Here is a 17,171-nt window from a genome sequence, read left to right as displayed (position 1 = left end):
TGCAAAAACAAAGTGCAGGAAATTGAGCTCTGCTTTCAGAAATCATGAATGAGAGTCATGGTCAGCCCCAGGGACAAGAAAAATCACTCTGAACAAAGATTTTAAGTATTTCATCAAAATTTCCTGTCATAAGTTACTGAAAATAATTGTAAGAACTATGTATAGCATGCACTTTCAGATTATAGACCTGAGACCAACAGCAAAATTTCCAAATGCCTTCTTCAGTATTCTTAGGATAATTCTTAACATCACTGAACAAGTTGTTATGACCACATTTATGAGTTTTAAAGATAGACCCATTGGGTGAAATAGAAAATCCTAGAGTGAAAAAACCCACAGATTTAAGAGAGGGAAACATAGGTGCAAGGTCTTTCCTCAGTAAAGTCAATGTTTTCTTCATGTTAGTTGACTAATAAAAAGAAACTTAAAAGCATTATCTGACCTTGATATTATTGGTAATATATGAATTAAATCCACTTATACTTATTATGTGATATGTTGAGATTAGAATTTCATCAGTGCATTCTAGTAAGTCACAAGCATATGAACACATGATTGTAATAATTTTAGCTTTCAAACCTTCATGGAAATGAAAAGTTTTGTATAGATACAGAAAGTCACTTGCAAAACAATTAACATGAAACATTCCTTTAAAGTTTTTGAATCTGGATAAAATAATGGATAATAAAAACTTTTGTTAAGCCCTTGCTACACATATAAGAAGAGAAATATACATTAGCAGAAGTTGGATAAATTATTCTTAAGAATATGAAAGCATTTGCTGAGAAAATTGCAGCTTCAGAGCAGAACTAATCTTGAGAAAGGTGTCTAGCTGAATTACAATCAGTTTTATCCTTATAAAAAACAATAAAGATTCTTATGTCTTTGCTTCATGGCTTTTTAAAAAATACACCAAATGTATTTTTAAATCTATATTAGAAGAGGTGCTGAGGAAAAATAATGGATCTAGCATTAAAGAGAAACTAAAAATTTGTAAATTTGAGTGTAGATATTTTTATTCCTAGTAACATGTTCTTATATTAATTTCTTCATATAGTATGTAAAGAGTTAATGGGTTTTTAGTGCATTCCCCCTGAGTATTGCAGGTTGTCTTGTAATAGCTGCTCACAGAGAAACACTAGATACATAGATAAAAATCATTGTATGGCAAAGGGGGAAAGAGAGAGAGAGAATATTAGTAATAAGTTTTTGTATTTGCATAATTTTTTCTTTTATTGAAAATAGTTTTTTTTCATACAGTAAAGTCTGATTATTGTTTCCCTTTCATCTATTCCTCTCAGTTCCTCCCAGGCTCCCATCTACTCCAGATCCACCTCCTTTCTGTTTCTCATTAGAAAACAAACACGCATCTCTTTAGAAAATGAACAGAATTCTAAGGCATCATAATAAAAATAAAATCCATGATAAAACAAAAACAACCACACTGGAATAGGAAAAAACAAACAGACAGAAGAGTCCAAGAAAAGGCACAAGAAACAGATAAGATGCAGAAATCTACTTGTTTGCACACCCAGGAATCCCATAAAACTTACTAAACTGGAATCCATAATATATACACAAAACTTGTTGTAATAAAAATAATAATAAATCCATAAAATAAAAGCTAAAAAAAAGAACTCTGATATGCATTATAAAACAAGACACTATTGAGCTTATTTTCTGTTTAACAGCTGCTGGACATGCAGCCTACCCTTAAGGATTGTGTTTCCCCAGTGAGACTCCCTTGGAGAAAACTAATTTTCATTTGCAAGTGGTTATCAATTGGAGATAGCTTCTGAATTAAGGATGTGTGCATTTGTCCACTTCTCTTTAGCTCTAGGACCCTATCTAGAAAAGATCCATGCAGACCCTTTGCATACTACCACATCTCTGTGAGTTCAAAAGTGCAGCAGTTCTGCTGTGTTTAGTAGGCCTGGTGTCCTCGGTGTCCTCCAACATTTCTGGCTCTTACACTCCTCCCTCATCTTCCCCAGAGTTCCTTGAGAGGAGAGATTTGATGGAGACATTCAATTTATGTTAGAATGCTAATGCTCTGAGGTCTCTCACCATTTGCATGTTTTCTGCCTGTGGATCTCTATTTGTTCCCTACTCTACTGCAGAGGAATCTTCTCTGAGGATGCCTGAGCAAGGCACTTATCTATAACTATAGCAGAATGTCATTAGAAGAAATTGTATTGCTGTGTTCTTTTTACAGAATAATATTTGGTTTTCCTCTAGGTCCCTGAGCTAGAATGTCTGACAAACATTTTTTTTTGTGAAGTGGGACATTTTGAAGGGACTGTCCTACGTTTTCTTGGCAAAGTTTGGCAGCTACCTTCTTTTGTTTCCTGATTGTCCAATTTGGACAGCATACTGTCAGCAGTTGATGCAATGACAGTTTCTTTCCCAAATGGCTAGATTTGCTACACTGAAAGTAAACTTCATATAGAGGTTCTTTGATGCCCATCACCCTTTTTGGAAGTAAATTAGTGCAGCCAGAAACAGATGTATCTCAATGTCATGAAAAGCCTTATGTAATTAAAACATCTTAAATGCCATCTGAAGTGTTTGAGGACCATGTAAATGTCTAAAATGTATCTCTGTTTGACCTTGAAAACATACCTACTTGACTACAAGTTTGATGTTATAGATGACTAATTCCTAACCTACATTTCTTAATTATCCTAAACAGTTTGTAATAACAGCCTTAAAGGACAAGAACTTTACATTACATTTTAAAATGAGATGCATAGGTATAATACTTTAAGCAAGAGTAGAAACATATGTACAATATGTATAACAAATAACTTTAATTTTGTATCAATATACAAAAATCTATACCAATGTAAAGTATTTGAGACTAGTAGTTGTTTTTAGTATAAAAGTAGATTCAATAATCTATCCTTTTATCCTGTCCTTCCCATATCCCCTGTTGTATGATATTTTGTTTGTGTCTCCTGTGCAAATGTTAGATTTGAGAAGAATCAAAGAAGTTATATTGTCATATGGTATGCATTATTTGTGAAGCAGATGTTAAACTTGTAGTCAACTTATAATAGAATTATCCCTCAAGACTGGAGAGATTTGGTTACAGCTGTTCTAGAAGCTGGTACACAGTTACAATGGAGGACCTGGTGGAAAGATGATGGTAAGACTATTGAACAATGATGTAGGGCTAGAGATATGGAAATTTCCTAAGATCAACTTCTTGGAGAAGGCGATTTTGCTGATATACAAAGACAATCTTTATATTAAGACCACACCCTAATTTTATGCCTAATAACAGCCTTGAATGCTTGGGATAGAATTGAAGAAGTAGGAAAGAAAGTTGAGTCATTTACAATAGTTATATATTGACCGAAAGAAACTTTCACTGATTTCTTAAAAAGGCTGTCTTCAGCAGTAGGTAGAGTGATACCAAATTCAGAAGCTAGACAGATAATAATTGAATCTCTGGCTTTTAAAAATGCTAATGCACAATACAAAGAGTAATTAGGTCATTAAAGGCAAGATCAGTATCCTTGGAGGAATGAATTTGAGATACAATTAATATTGAATCTCATGACCATGATGCTTGGATAGGAGAGGTGATTTCCAGAGGTTTGAAAAAAAATAGTAATGTGAGATGTTTCAATTGTGGTAAACAGATCACCTAAAAAAGGGACTGTAAACAGGACATTCCTAGAAATAATAATTTTTTTCAAGGAATAATACCAACAAAATGCCCCTCCCTTCTGTATTATGCAGAAGGTGTGGTAAAATCAAAGATTGACTAACAAATGTAGATTTACAAGGGATAGACAAGGTAATACTTTGCCTTTGCCATTAGGGTACTCCCTGAGGGGCCTCTCACCAGCCCCCATGGCAAATTCAGTTCAGACCTTTCCTGTCATCATAGAAGAAACCCCTTCTCAGAGCAATTAAATAACCAAATGCTATTATAAAAAACCATGCTGCTTGGGGTAATAGAACAGCTATAGCAGAGAGAATAAAAAATTCAGGAGAAACCATAAAGCAAATATTTTGGCAAACTTGTATAAATGAACAAATACCAAAATTAAAAACATGAATAAACAACATTTTTATTGAATGTCTTGTAGATATAGGTGCAGACGTAACAATAATTGTACCAGAATCTTGGCATCCAAATTGGCCTCTTCAAGAGGTACATGTTCAGCTTTTAGGGACTGGAACATTATCTCAAATGAAACAGAGTATGAGATGGGTCAAATGTATAGGGCCAGAAGGACAGAGAGGAAAATTAAAGCCATATGTGGCTATTATAGCTAGGAATGTAAGGGGATATGATTTATTACAACAATGGAAAGTCCAGATTAACATCCCTTCAACCTCAAAAACAAACCATAAACTAACATATGTTTCCGAGAAAAATATTAGAAGGTATTATAAAGAATAATCACTGACCACCCAGATTGTACAAGAACAGGGCACAACAACTGCTGATCTTTCAAAGACACCAACAGTATTACCTTTAAAATGCTAAACAGAGAAGCCTGGATGGGTTCAGCAGTGGCCTTTAACAAAATATAAACTACAAGCCTTAGAACAACTGGTACAAGAGCTGTTAAATACTCAGCATATTGAAGAATCAACCAGTCCTTGGACTTCTCTTGTATTTGTTATTAAAATAAATCTGGGAAGTAGAGAATGGTAACAGATCTAAAAGCAATCAGAATTACATTTGTTATTTATTCAGTTATAAGAAATAATCAGGAATAGAAATCATTCCACATATATCTATATCTATATCATCTATATCTATATCTATATCCATCCATCTATCTATCTATCTATCTATCTATCTATCTATCTATCTATCTATCTAGATCTCACATCTGACCCCATACGGGTCTGCCAGGCCCTAGCCCAAGTTAATGATGAGATTGATAAACTATTGATAGGCAATGTGCTGGATGACTCAGAATTTCATTAATACATAAAAAAATAGTAAGGGTTTAAAAAAGGATCTTTTCATAACCTGACAACAAGCCAAGGAAATTGTAAGGAAATGTCCTACTTGTACTTTTTACAGCCAAACTCCACTACCAGCAGGATGTAACCCAAAGAGTACTCAGAGGAATGAAATCTGGCAGATGGATATATTTTATTTTGTAGAATTTGGAAAACTGAAATATGTATATCACACCACTGATTCCTATTCAGGATTTCCATGGGCAATTGCTCTGGGTTCCAAAAACACTGATTCTGTAATCACAAATTTGCTAGAAGTTGTGACCATTATGGTTATACCTGCACAAATTAAAACTGACAATGCTCCAGCATATGTCTCTGGTAAAATGAAACAGTTTTTTTTGCTTATTACAATATAAAGCATATTATAGGTATACCACACAGTTCTACAGTCTAAGCAATCATAGAAAGATCAAATTGAACTCTAAAGAATATGCTAAATAAACAGAAAGGGGTAACAAAAAATGCCAGAAACAGATTACATAATACTCTATTAACTTTGAATTTTCTCAATGCTAGTGAGAAAGGAACAACAGCTGCACAGAGACATTGGATAATAGAAAAAAATGACAAAAATTAAATCGGCCTATATATTTTAAGGATGTGCTGACCTCAGAATGGAAATCAGGATATGTGTTATGTTGGGGATGAGGTTTTGCTTTTGTTTCTATGGATAATGACAAATGCTTTTCATTTAATCATATATAACTTGCCCCCAAAAAACCTCCCCAAAGTTAAGGTTGGGGAAGAGTTTTCATTTTTGTCTTTCAAAAGAATGAACGCTAAGCGATCTGAAGAACACTGAACAAATGAGACATCTGAAGAAAAAGAACAAATCATCCAGAAAAAAATTGTCCCAGGAAAAAAAGTAAATTGGCTTATTGGTATATCGCATATAGAATTTCATAAGTCTTTCTAAATATTTGTTTCTGCTGTTTTCTACATACACATAATACAAATGGTCTTTATGTAGTCCCAGTTCAACTAAAAATTAAAACTGGTTTTGGAGTTGGAGATTGGCTCTCTCCTCTCTAAACCCAAGTATCCTTATTAAAAGAAAATGCAAGATTTCTGTATCATGTCAGAAGAGCCACCTGATACGGGACAGAAAAAAAATCAAAATTAAAGGACTATTCTATTGCCACTAATCTCATAATTCTTTGGCTCTATTTTGACTCTTTAAAACTTTCCTTAAGGTATAAATTTTATATAAAAATTTATAATATATATATATATATATATTAGACTTTTGTCATGATTTTAATGGTCATATAGAGTACTAACTAATCATAGAAAAAAGGCTTCATCTAGCTCCCTGCACATAATATCTAGTTTGAGTCTCTATCAGTTTTCTGCAGGGAACCAAGACCATGCCTAACAGTGACTTTGAAGTCTCCAAAAAGATGATGGAGCCCCACAACAATGATTTCATCAGGACAGTGATAATACTATTAAGCTGACAAACATCACCCAAAGATCAGCTTTGGACTATAAACTGCTCAGGACAATTTTAAGATGGCTAACTGAGATGACCCAGACTCACAGACTACTCGAGCAAGGACTTGAGACAAGTCCTGTACTTTCCCATTATGCAGAGACTGGATAAATGATACAGCTAACTCTCCAAGGACTTGACAATTAACCCCCAAATTTTCTTTTCGAGATCCCCTGAAGATGCTGTTGCCCCCAGACAGCAGGAAGTAATTTTAAGAACACGATGCTCACATTCCCAAGAGATGGGGCATGGTTTTTGATCATTTAATGGGTTATGGATAATTGTCATTGTTTAGGATGGTTGTTTACAAGTTGTTAATTGATAATGGTGAGGAAAAAAGCTAAACAAAAAAAATAGATTCAGGATTCTTGTTTGAAAAAAAGAGGATATAGATAAGAGGTAGATTATTGAATCTACTCTGAAAAAAAGATATAAAATTATAGAAAAAAGGGTACATTATTGATCAACTCTGAAAAGAAAAAAGAAAGAATAAGGATATGATAAGATAAAAAAAAGTAGAGAATTGAATCTACTTTTAAAAGGCAACTACTAATTTTAAATATTTTTCATTGGTTTGGAATTTTGTATATTATATACAAACTATGTATATTGATACAAATTTGAGATTGATTTTGTTAGAAAATACTGTACATATGTTTCTAATCTTGTTCAAGGTATTGCACCTATGCAGTTCATTTAACAATATAATGCAATTTTCTAGTCCTTGAAAGATATTACCAACTCTTTAGGATAATAAAGAAATGCAGGTTAGTAGTTAGTCATTATAATATAACTTGTAGTCATATTAGGTATGTTCTCTAGGTCAACTAGAAATACATTTTAGATAGACAGGTCATCTTCAAACACTTCAGAGATCTAAAGAATATGGCATTTAAGATGTTTTAATAACATAGATTTTTTTTCTTTTTTTTTATGACAATGAGACACATCTGCTCCTGTCAGCACCAACCTACTTCAGAGAAGATGATAAACAATGAAGAAACTCCATATGGAGTTTACTTTCAATGAGGCAAAAGTTAGCCACTGGCACGAAAGTGCCTTTACATTGACTGCTGACAGTACGCTATCCAAAATAGACAAGCAGGAGACAAAAGAAAGGACTGCTGATCCTTGACAAGATAAGGTAGGAAGGCTCTTTAGAAAATCCTGCTTCACAAATGAGTCTGCCAGATATGCTAGGCCTCACAAATGAGTCTGTCAGATATGCTAGGCCTGTACAGTGAAGATGGATGCCCCAAGGTTGCAGAAGAACCTGGGTGACTATCCAGGCAGCCTGCTGTTTCTGTTATTTCTCACATTTTTTGAAAGTCACTTGTTTGCACTTCCTGCTTACTCAGTTAATATTTCCTTCTCGTGTCTCTGAGCAAGTTGAAGATTAGATAGTTATAGTTATAGTTTTCCTTGTTAACAAATTCAGAACAGAAACTCACTAAAAAGGTATAAAGTATAAAGATTGAAAGACATCAAAAGATAGTTTTGGATTGGTAATACAAGTTAGGATAGAAAGTGAATTAGGTACATTTTAGATTCACCAAAATAGGATAGATAATGGGGTATTTTTGCTGAATTTGTCAAATGCAAATAGACTAGACATTGTTGATGTATTTATTGTCTGTATATATTGTATATAGTTATTATACTTATCGTATATAGTTTTTCTTATATTAGTTATAACCTTCTTTTATTATTTTAGACAAAAAGGGGGAAATATGGTGATATATTGTGTACCCCAATAAAGCTTGCCTAGGGATCAGAGGACAAAGCCAGTTACTATATTAAACATAGAGGTCAGGCACACACCTTTAATCCTAGCATCTGGGAGGCAGGGATCCATCTGGATCTTTGTGAGTTCAAGGCCACACTGGGAACAGAGAGCCAGGCATGGTGGCACATGCCTTTAATCCCAGCACTAGGAAGGAAGGAAGATGGCAGGGCACAGAAATGTATATAAGGCATGAGTAAACAGGAAGTCTCTCTCTTGGGTCTGAGGATTTCATAGAGGCAAGAACATGGCTGGCTTGTTCTGTTTCTCTGATCTTCCAGCTTTCACCCTAATATCTGGCTCCGGGTCTTTTTTTATTATTAATAAGACGTTTTAAGATTCATGTTAAACTTAACAGCACACCTGAAGGCTCTAGAACAAAAAGAAACAGACACACCTAAGAGGAGTAGATGTCAGGAAATAGTCAAACTGAGGGCTGAAATCAATAAAATAGAAACAAAGAGAACAATACAAAGAATCAGTGAAACAGAACTGGTTCTTTGAGAAAATCAACAAAATAGATAATCCCTTATCCAAACTAACTAAAAGGCAGAGACAGCATCCAAATCAACAAAATCAGAAACAAAACCAGAGACAACAACATACACTGAGGAAATCTAGAGAATCATTAGGTCACACTTCAAAAACCTGTACTCCACAAAATTGGAAAATCTAAATGAAACAGACAAATTTCTTGATAGATACCACTTCCCAAAGTTAAATCAAAGTCAGATGTAGCTCTCCAAATTTAACCACTCTACCTTGAGTAAGAGCTAGTAAAATCAATGGTTGGCAACATGAAATATTATAAAGCTGGGTTTGCAGTCAGGAAGACTATAGGATGTAGAGGCCAGGGCATATGTGGATGTACCTGAAAATATGATACTGGAGGAGTAGGTGGTTTGTGAATTAGAATTAATAGGCCTATTTTGAGGCATTGGGATAGGAGATATAGACGAGCTAGTTGTTCTGATGGCATTTGGAGGTGAGGAGGTCTGTGGGGTGAAACAGATCAATATCTACCAAAAGGCTCAGAGAAGTGACATATAAGAGATGAACTACCTATCGAGAGGGAAGTTGTAGAGATGACTTGATGGGCAGATGGGGAAGATCTTAGAGAAGGAGGAGGGCTATGAGATAGGCAGCCTTACAGGAAAGAAAGTCCCAGAGACTTATGGGAAGGAAAAGAGCTGACCAAGCTAGAGGTGTAGGGGAGGAGGAATATCTCAGTGAGAATTTGGGATGAGCGGAAGGGGACCTAGCTGTTGATGCTGAGGAGGGAAGTCTTGAAAAAATAGGTGGGCCCATGGAATGGAAAAGAACAGGCCCACCAGTGATGGGGGGGGGGGGGGCGGGGAGAACTCAGGTGATGTTAAACAAGCCTGTGGATTAGGAAAAAGGCGTACCTGACTGAAAGGTGAGGAGAGTCTTTGGAAAAAAATTTAAAGAAGTTTTGATGATCATTATTAAGCATTTGTTTTGAGTGTTCAAAGGCAGTGGATATTCAGTTGGATATAAAAGTTTCACATTTCCTTAGCCGGGCGGTGGTGGCGCACGCCTTTAATCCCAGCACTCGGGAGGCAGAGCCAGGCGGATCTCTGTGAGTTCGAGGCCAGCCTGGGCTACCAAGTGAGTTCCAGGAGAGGCGCAAAGCTACACAGAGAAACCCTGTCTCGAAAAACCAAAAAAAAAAAAAAAAAAAAAAAAAAAGTTTCACATTTCCTTTGGGAGACATGTATTCAACTTCTCAGTAGTTAGGTTAGGAGAAATTAACAGGTAGAAATTAAGCCTTCTAGCATTAGAAATTAGAAGACAATTGATTTGATAGGTATTAATTCATTAATGAAAAGACACTTTAAGAGTTTCCTGAGTACAGTTTCTAGAGACCTTTGATCTGTAGAGTATTCTTTACTGTTCTTTAAATAGACACATTGGTCTTGTCCTTCTAAATGTGAGCTGGGTTGGTTTTCCTGAGGCCTGCTATTGCCATTCTAGGAGCATCAAATTACTCTTCTATAGATCTATTCTTCATGATTACTTCTTTATTTTTATTTTTATCAAATATTTATTTCATTTTCATCTCTCTCTCTCTCTCTCTCTCTCTCTCTCTCTCTCTCTCTCTCTCTCTCTCTGTGTGTGTGTGTGTGTGTGTGTGTTTATGCACAGCTGTGAACCCCTTGCCATGGGTTTTGGGAACTGAACTGGCATCCTCTGAATGAGCAGTGCACACTCAGCTCTTAGCCACTGAGACATCTCTCCAGTTCCCATGATCATTTCTTAAACACTTGTCCGAAATAGTTGTTTTCTAAATGGATTCCAAAAAGAGCTGTTTCTTTTTTTTAATTAAGAAAATTTTTCATTAATTTTACAGACCAATCAAAGATTCCCCTCTTCTCTCTTCCTGCCCCCCCATCCTCCCCCTCCCAACCCCCCCCACTCCCCCCAACAAGAAGGCGAGGCCTCCCATGGGGAGGCACATCCAGTAGAGGCAAGTCCAAGCCCTTCGCCCTCTTCCACAGTCATTCTTGGATCATTTACAGGGCTTGGTTTTCAATGTTACAGAACAGACATTCACATAGAGTCATGCAGCCTTTCAAAGAGTCTCTAAACTAGCCAGAAGGCAACTGGAAAGAGAAACAGGAAGGATAAAATTGCCTGTCTATGGATAGATTCTGGAATCCTTCCACAGTTCATGACATAATGTACGTCAGAGAACGCATTTATCTGATCAAACAGCTGGTAAATCTAACAAGCACATGGTCTCTGTTCAGGTTGTTCTGCTAGTTGTGAAGTGGTACAGCAAGCAGGATACTTAGAAAGCAGCAGTGCAAGTTAGGCTCTTAAGAAACCTACAAAAGCGCAGAAAACTTAACTGAAAACAGAAACCCGAAGATGTTCAATGAATGAAAGAGCTCTTTGGAAATATCTTGGAGTTTTGCATGAAACGTTATGTCAAAAATATGAGAATTTGAAAGCATGTTTAGATTTTGCTAAAATCTCATCAATTTTTCTCATTTGCTCAAATGTGAATGATTTTGTTACTAGCGTGCAAGTTTTTTGGTGTCAAGCTAGAACCCACTTTTCTCATTTGCAGAGATTCTAAGTGGGAAGAGCCTTACTTCTGATTCTCCACTATGTGGGACAAATCCATCAGCTGCCCTTGTTTGTCCACTATGTGGGACAAATCCATCAGCTGCCCTTGTTTGTTAAACATATGTTTTATTGGAGCAGACCTTTTTCTGTTTCTGTTTATGACCACCTTTGTATACAAAAAATGTTATATCCTCCCCAAAGACACTTATCCAGCCCAGGATACCTCAAAATTTTACTGTGTGGTTTCTAACAAAAAAAAGTAGACCTACATTTATTCAAAATGTAGTGACTTTTGTGCTTTTCATATTACATCATAAGGTATTAAATATATTTTACATCCTCACCAGCATACATGAACATAAATGGAGACTAGATCTAGGAACATGCTTTTCATAATAATTTTAATTCTTTCCCCTCTATTCTTACTGTCAACTTTACAATAATTCTAACTCTAAATTTTTTAACAGCATTACATAGGCAACTATGAAAACATTTTTTGTTTTGAGACAGGGTTTCATGCTTATGCTGTGCTTGAACTGTTATGTATTTCAGGATGACCTTGAACTAATTTCTGATCTTCCTGCCTCCACCTTCTGAATGCTATGATTACAGATGTGCCCTTCTATGCCTGGTGAAAAACATTTTCTGCAAATATCAATGTCATTCACCTGTTTGCAATATTTCTTGTAACAAAACTTTTGGTATTGTTGCTCATATCATCACATAAGCTATAAACAATTATATAAGACACCTGACACACTGCCACAGGGGGAAAGATTAAGAGGGACAAGAGGCAATCTGCAAACATTAGGGGGCTACTAATTAAATGACCTGATTGTTCTCAAGTTTTCCTCAAGTACCTCATTAATTTCAAATGACATCCTACACTCTTGAGACTTTAGCTCAACTCCATTTGCTAGTGTTGATTTTTTTCATTTATAGAACGAGTACAAGCTTAGCACATGACACATAAAACCCCAATCCATAAAACTGATATAAACCAAGTTCTGAGCCAATTCTTTACCTTTTCCACTGTTTTATTCACTGACCTACTGACTATTTGCCTATTGAGATGATTTGTCTTTTTTTTTTTCTGGTCCAAGACTCCAAAAGCAAAGTGTATTAAACATTAAGGACAATATGTATCACAAGAAGTCTACTGTTCAATAAGAGACTGAAATTAATCAAGTAAGCACACAAACCTCTACTGGGATAAAATCTGGGATCCAAGTGCCAGGAAGCAGACAGAAGAGCAATTTGACCAAGTCACAGGGTCAGGTGAGACCTCTAAGAGGAAATAATGACTGAGCTGAATTGAAAAGGAATTCCAGAGCTGAAGCAGGCAGGTGAGTGAACCCTTACAGCATGCACAGTGTCTCCATAGAAACTCACTCTGCCTCTCCCCTTGGGTGCTACTCTTTACCCATTTCTCCAATCCCTTACTTCTGAGGAATTTAAAATTAGTCACATTTTTTTTTCTCTCCATTGCATTTGTCCATAAAATGGAGAGAAAAAAAAATCACCCCATGATACTGCTTTCTAATCATTTGAATATTTCCATGAAGGATGTAGCCACATGTGTGGAAATTGTTCTTGTTCATTTGGAATAAGTCTGAGGCAGTTTCTTTAACTAGCTCGATAAATCATCCTGAAGACATGACCTTGGATTTCAATCAGCCGATATTTACGGTTTGAAAATACTTCCTTGTGAGGCCAGTAGGTTCAGAGTCACTGACCATGGATTTATGGCTGCAGTTATGGTGACAAGCTGGGACTCTGAATGATAGCAAAGTAAATCTGCAGCAAGATTGACTTTGCTTGTTGAGATATAAAACTTTATAGTTTGTTCTACGTCTATAGAGTTTTCCTTTTGTGAAACAATTAAAAAACGACTTATATATTTTATTTGTAGTACATATTTTAAATTTCCCACTTTGATTTCCAATTCTTGATAAACTGATGCAACTAGATTTATTTATTTATTTTGCTATCATGAAGAATAAACCAACAAGTAATTTTCACCCTACACTGCTTTTAGAAGCCTGGTCTTGGGTGAGGAATATGGGCTAAACAAGGGTTTCTGTAGCTGCTGTGCTAGACAGGAAGAGTAGGGTTTTACTGTGGTAAAAATACTAGAAGGGCTAAGTCAGGAGCCTCCTGCCGCAAGCCTGGAGCTGACTGTGCCAGTAGTAAGACAAAAAGCCAAAAATTTGAAAACTTCACCAGTGCTAGTTTTACGAAGAATGTATTCCGATTTTTTTTTTCTGTAGTATGATAAAATTACAATACTTTGGTTTTATAAAGACACTGAATAGCCTAAAACATTTTGAAAGTTTGGGCTTCTGAGGCAGATGACTATCCATTTATATATGGAGGAAGCTCAGCACTCTTAGAGTTTCCTTTTATTTACAGTGCTGAGACTTGAATCCACAGCCTTGCACATGGTAGACAAGCCTTGCACCAAGTCTTCAGCTCCAGTATGCATTTCCTTTCTGTTCCTTTGTTCCGCTGTGACCTAGTCTCCAAAGCAAGCACAGGGAACTGCAGTTAAAAGCAACATCTAAATGGCTGAAGAGATTTACTGTAAGTGCAGTGACCCAGAAATGTGATTTTCCCTGGACCATTGCCCTAATGTGTTACCTGCTCCGAGTGTGATGTGAGTGCTCAGAAAGTTTCCCACCCGCCGGTTGTCTCCCGCCTTAGCTGCTCAGAACACTGCAAAGCATATCAGCCTTTTATTCCTTTTTGAATTACAGGACGACTGGCTGTCATGGAGGCATCTTACCAGCAGATGGCGCTCAGGCTCTGTGTCAAAAAGATGTGAATTCCTCTTTGGTCTCTGTTTACTAGCATTCATTTTAAGAGGTGAAAAGCAGTTTTTAGAGAAAAATCTTTGTTAGCAGAAAGCTTCTGAATTTGTGAGAGACAAAAACCATGTACTTAATTCATTCAACAGTAATTATTAATCTTTGAAAAATTCAAATTAATGTGCAGGAACATTATAAAAATCCCTCTTATGTTTATTGATAAAGCTGGTAGTCTCACTTACACTGATGTTTTATGAGGGAACATAGGAAAGGCAGTCAGGATTTTCATGCATTTTGAAGAGGGAATAAAATGGCTGATTCTTGGCTCTGCTTGTTCACAGATTTTGTAAGCCGAGGAAATGGATACCATGGTTGTTTGTAAAATCAGATTCAAACAAAGGGAGAGAACAAGGATGCTTTCCTGTAGCATGGACACCCGCAGCGAACTGGAGAAAAATGATGAGGTTGCAGAAGAAGGGTGAGGCTTAGCATTTCAATTCTAAAATGGATGGTCCCATTTAATTTTCCACACACAATATCTTTTCTTACCAAAGAATAGATTAATATTACTAATCTCACTCAAAGCAGCCTTAAAAAGCCAAAGCAACAAGGATATTTCTAAAGCAGATTGTAGCCATTTCTGCTGGCATGGAAAATTCTCTACCTACACGGAAAGTAATTGTGTTGGTAATCTCGTGCTATTGCTTCAGTTGGAGTCTGCATCATTCTTTGCTCTGCATGGGCTATAGACAGGCATAATGGATGAAGTCATGAGAAGGTGCAATGATGAATTAATATCCCAGAGGTCCTGAAACTAATCACAACAGCAAGCTTTTCTGTGGCCACTCTGTTCTCACAGTTACGTTCTAAAATATGACTCGGATTCTGTCTGCAGACCGGTAGTTCTATACACAGGCAAGGTGAAGAGACCTCGCAATTGCATGAGGAATAAGAGAGCAAGCAAGAGTAAGAAATACAGCTGCCCTGTATCCTAGTGCAATGAAATCACAATCACAGTCCATAGCAGTTCCTGTGCTTGTAATTGCAAAGTTTGCCTCTTTTTAGGCACTGTACTACACACATATCTACACAGTTATCAAATGCACTTTGATATGTTTGACCTGTTATGTGGAAAGTATCGTCTTTCCAATATATGTAGATCCATGGTGGCCTGCAAAGATGGAGGTATGGTGGAGGCATAATTAGCTGATGTGAATTTTGATTGTATCTTATTCCATTTGGTTTTATATTACCTTTCAAGCTTTTCTTGAGTTCTCCCTCATTTAAGGTTCAATACAGGCAGCAAAGATAACAAAGATATGGGTGCAACTCTTCCTAGCGATAGGACGGTGTGGCGGAAGAAGCCAGAGCTCCTCAAATATGCTTCTTAGTACACAGCTATGAAGTTAGACAATTTGAGTTCAAGACAAGCTCAGTACAAAAATATGTACAATATTTCTTCCTTCAGGTGCAGTATAAGCCAGGGAGAGCCTTCCTTTTTTCTGAACGCTGATTCCTTTCTGCCCAGGACAGGACTTGGGAGGAGCAAGGTGAAGGCACATGGAGAACCTGACAATATTCATCAATTCTCTCACTGTATATCAACAGAATGTGTTTAAAAGTTTACTTTAAATAATTGTGGTCTTCCAGAATGAAAATATAGCCACACAGTATTTTCCTTTAAAGTTTTCGTTCACCGTCATGCATTTAAAGAAAATAATGCAGTCTTCCTCACATTGGACAGAAAATGTCCCTTATTTTTCCCCTTCTACCCAGGTATTGACATATTCTACCATAAATTTTCACTGCTCATGATCTGCAGGATAATCCCATATGTGTAATAAACACATTACAATGGAAATTTGAGTAGTAAGTATATGATATATATATATATATATGTATGTATGTATGTATGCATGTGTATATGTGTGTGTATCTCTGTGCATTTACACATACATTTACATAGATAGATGGTTTGTAGTCTGTGATTTTGTTTGATATTTACTCTGTGGCTTTGCATTTAGTTTTGCATTTGTGTGTAATACTTTCAGTAAGACTTATGTGTAGAACATTCAGAGGTCATTGGTTGAAAAGTGCAGTTGACAGGGAGTGCAGGCGTCAGAGGCTCAAGGGTAAGAGTTATCATAAATTTTATCTTCACTGTCATAAATACAGAGATCATTTTTTCATAATAAAATGGCTATTTATTTTTGCCAGCACATAAACTGATGTTTCAGTAATGAATCCTAGATCAGTAAATACACTTGTTTCAATAATAGCATACATAGTATTCAGGACTTAAGTGTACTTACAGCTTTTCCTATTTCTCATGACTCAAGTAGGAAAGCAGTGATATTGTGAATAACTATTATGTGTATCATCTGCATTTTTAGCAACTTAATTACAGGATATGACGCCTTGAAGGTATGTTTGGGGGTAACAAACGATATTTATTGCAGTATCATCTTTGATGGCACAAATTTCTATTAATTTTTTAAAAGCTAAAAAATTAAATGTCTTCTGAGATGATAGTGAATTTATCAATTGAAGAAACTGGGGTTGTTATTGTTGGGGATATTGTTTCATTAGCTATCCAGGAAGAACAGAATCATTTAAGGGAAAGGTGGAAGTCAATGCAACTTTCCTCAATATTAGCTAGACTTTTCTAATCAGAAGTTCTTTGTGCAGCAGAGAGAAGACACTGCAGGAAGATGATGAAGAATGGCTTACAGATGGCTAACAAGCTGGAAACAAAAGTCAGGTGACTCACAGGTGAGAGCCACTAACAGGCTCTGGGGCAACACTTGCCCTTTTTTAATGGAAGTCTTCAAGAGGACTAGGAGTGATGAAGGGTCATTCAATGAGGTGTCAGTGTCTTGAGTGGTGCTTGGGTAGGTGGAAGGATTGTGTTGAAGGATGGCGCAAGCAATGAACGCGTCGGTCAGCAGGGTGGAAGTCAATTCCCTGGATGGTCTTTTACTGCAGCGGTTCAGAAACTGCA

The 17,171-nt window shown here is 36.4% G+C and overlaps 1 long non-coding RNA gene across 1 annotated transcript in view; it reads left to right on the top strand.

Annotated features, from left to right (window-relative positions):
* Positions 1–12,471: 12,471 nt before the first annotated feature.
* The window catches only part of LOC128110715 (uncharacterized), an 87,032-nt gene continuing 82,332 nt past the window's right edge, over positions 12,472–17,171 (top strand). The window contains exons 1-4 of the long non-coding RNA XR_008218290.1: positions 12,472–12,709; positions 14,512–14,648; positions 15,947–16,039; positions 16,859–16,942. This is a non-coding gene — a long non-coding RNA (uncharacterized LOC128110715). The remainder of the gene's footprint in view (positions 12,710–14,511; positions 14,649–15,946; positions 16,040–16,858; positions 16,943–17,171) is intronic.

Source organism: Peromyscus californicus, unplaced genomic scaffold (assembly GCF_007827085.1).
Source record: "Peromyscus californicus insignis strain IS unplaced genomic scaffold, ASM782708v3 Scaffold_15__1_contigs__length_86483966, whole genome shotgun sequence".
NCBI lineage: Eukaryota > Metazoa > Chordata > Mammalia > Rodentia > Cricetidae > Peromyscus > Peromyscus californicus.
This window is presented reverse-complemented; position numbering and strand designations above follow the sequence as displayed.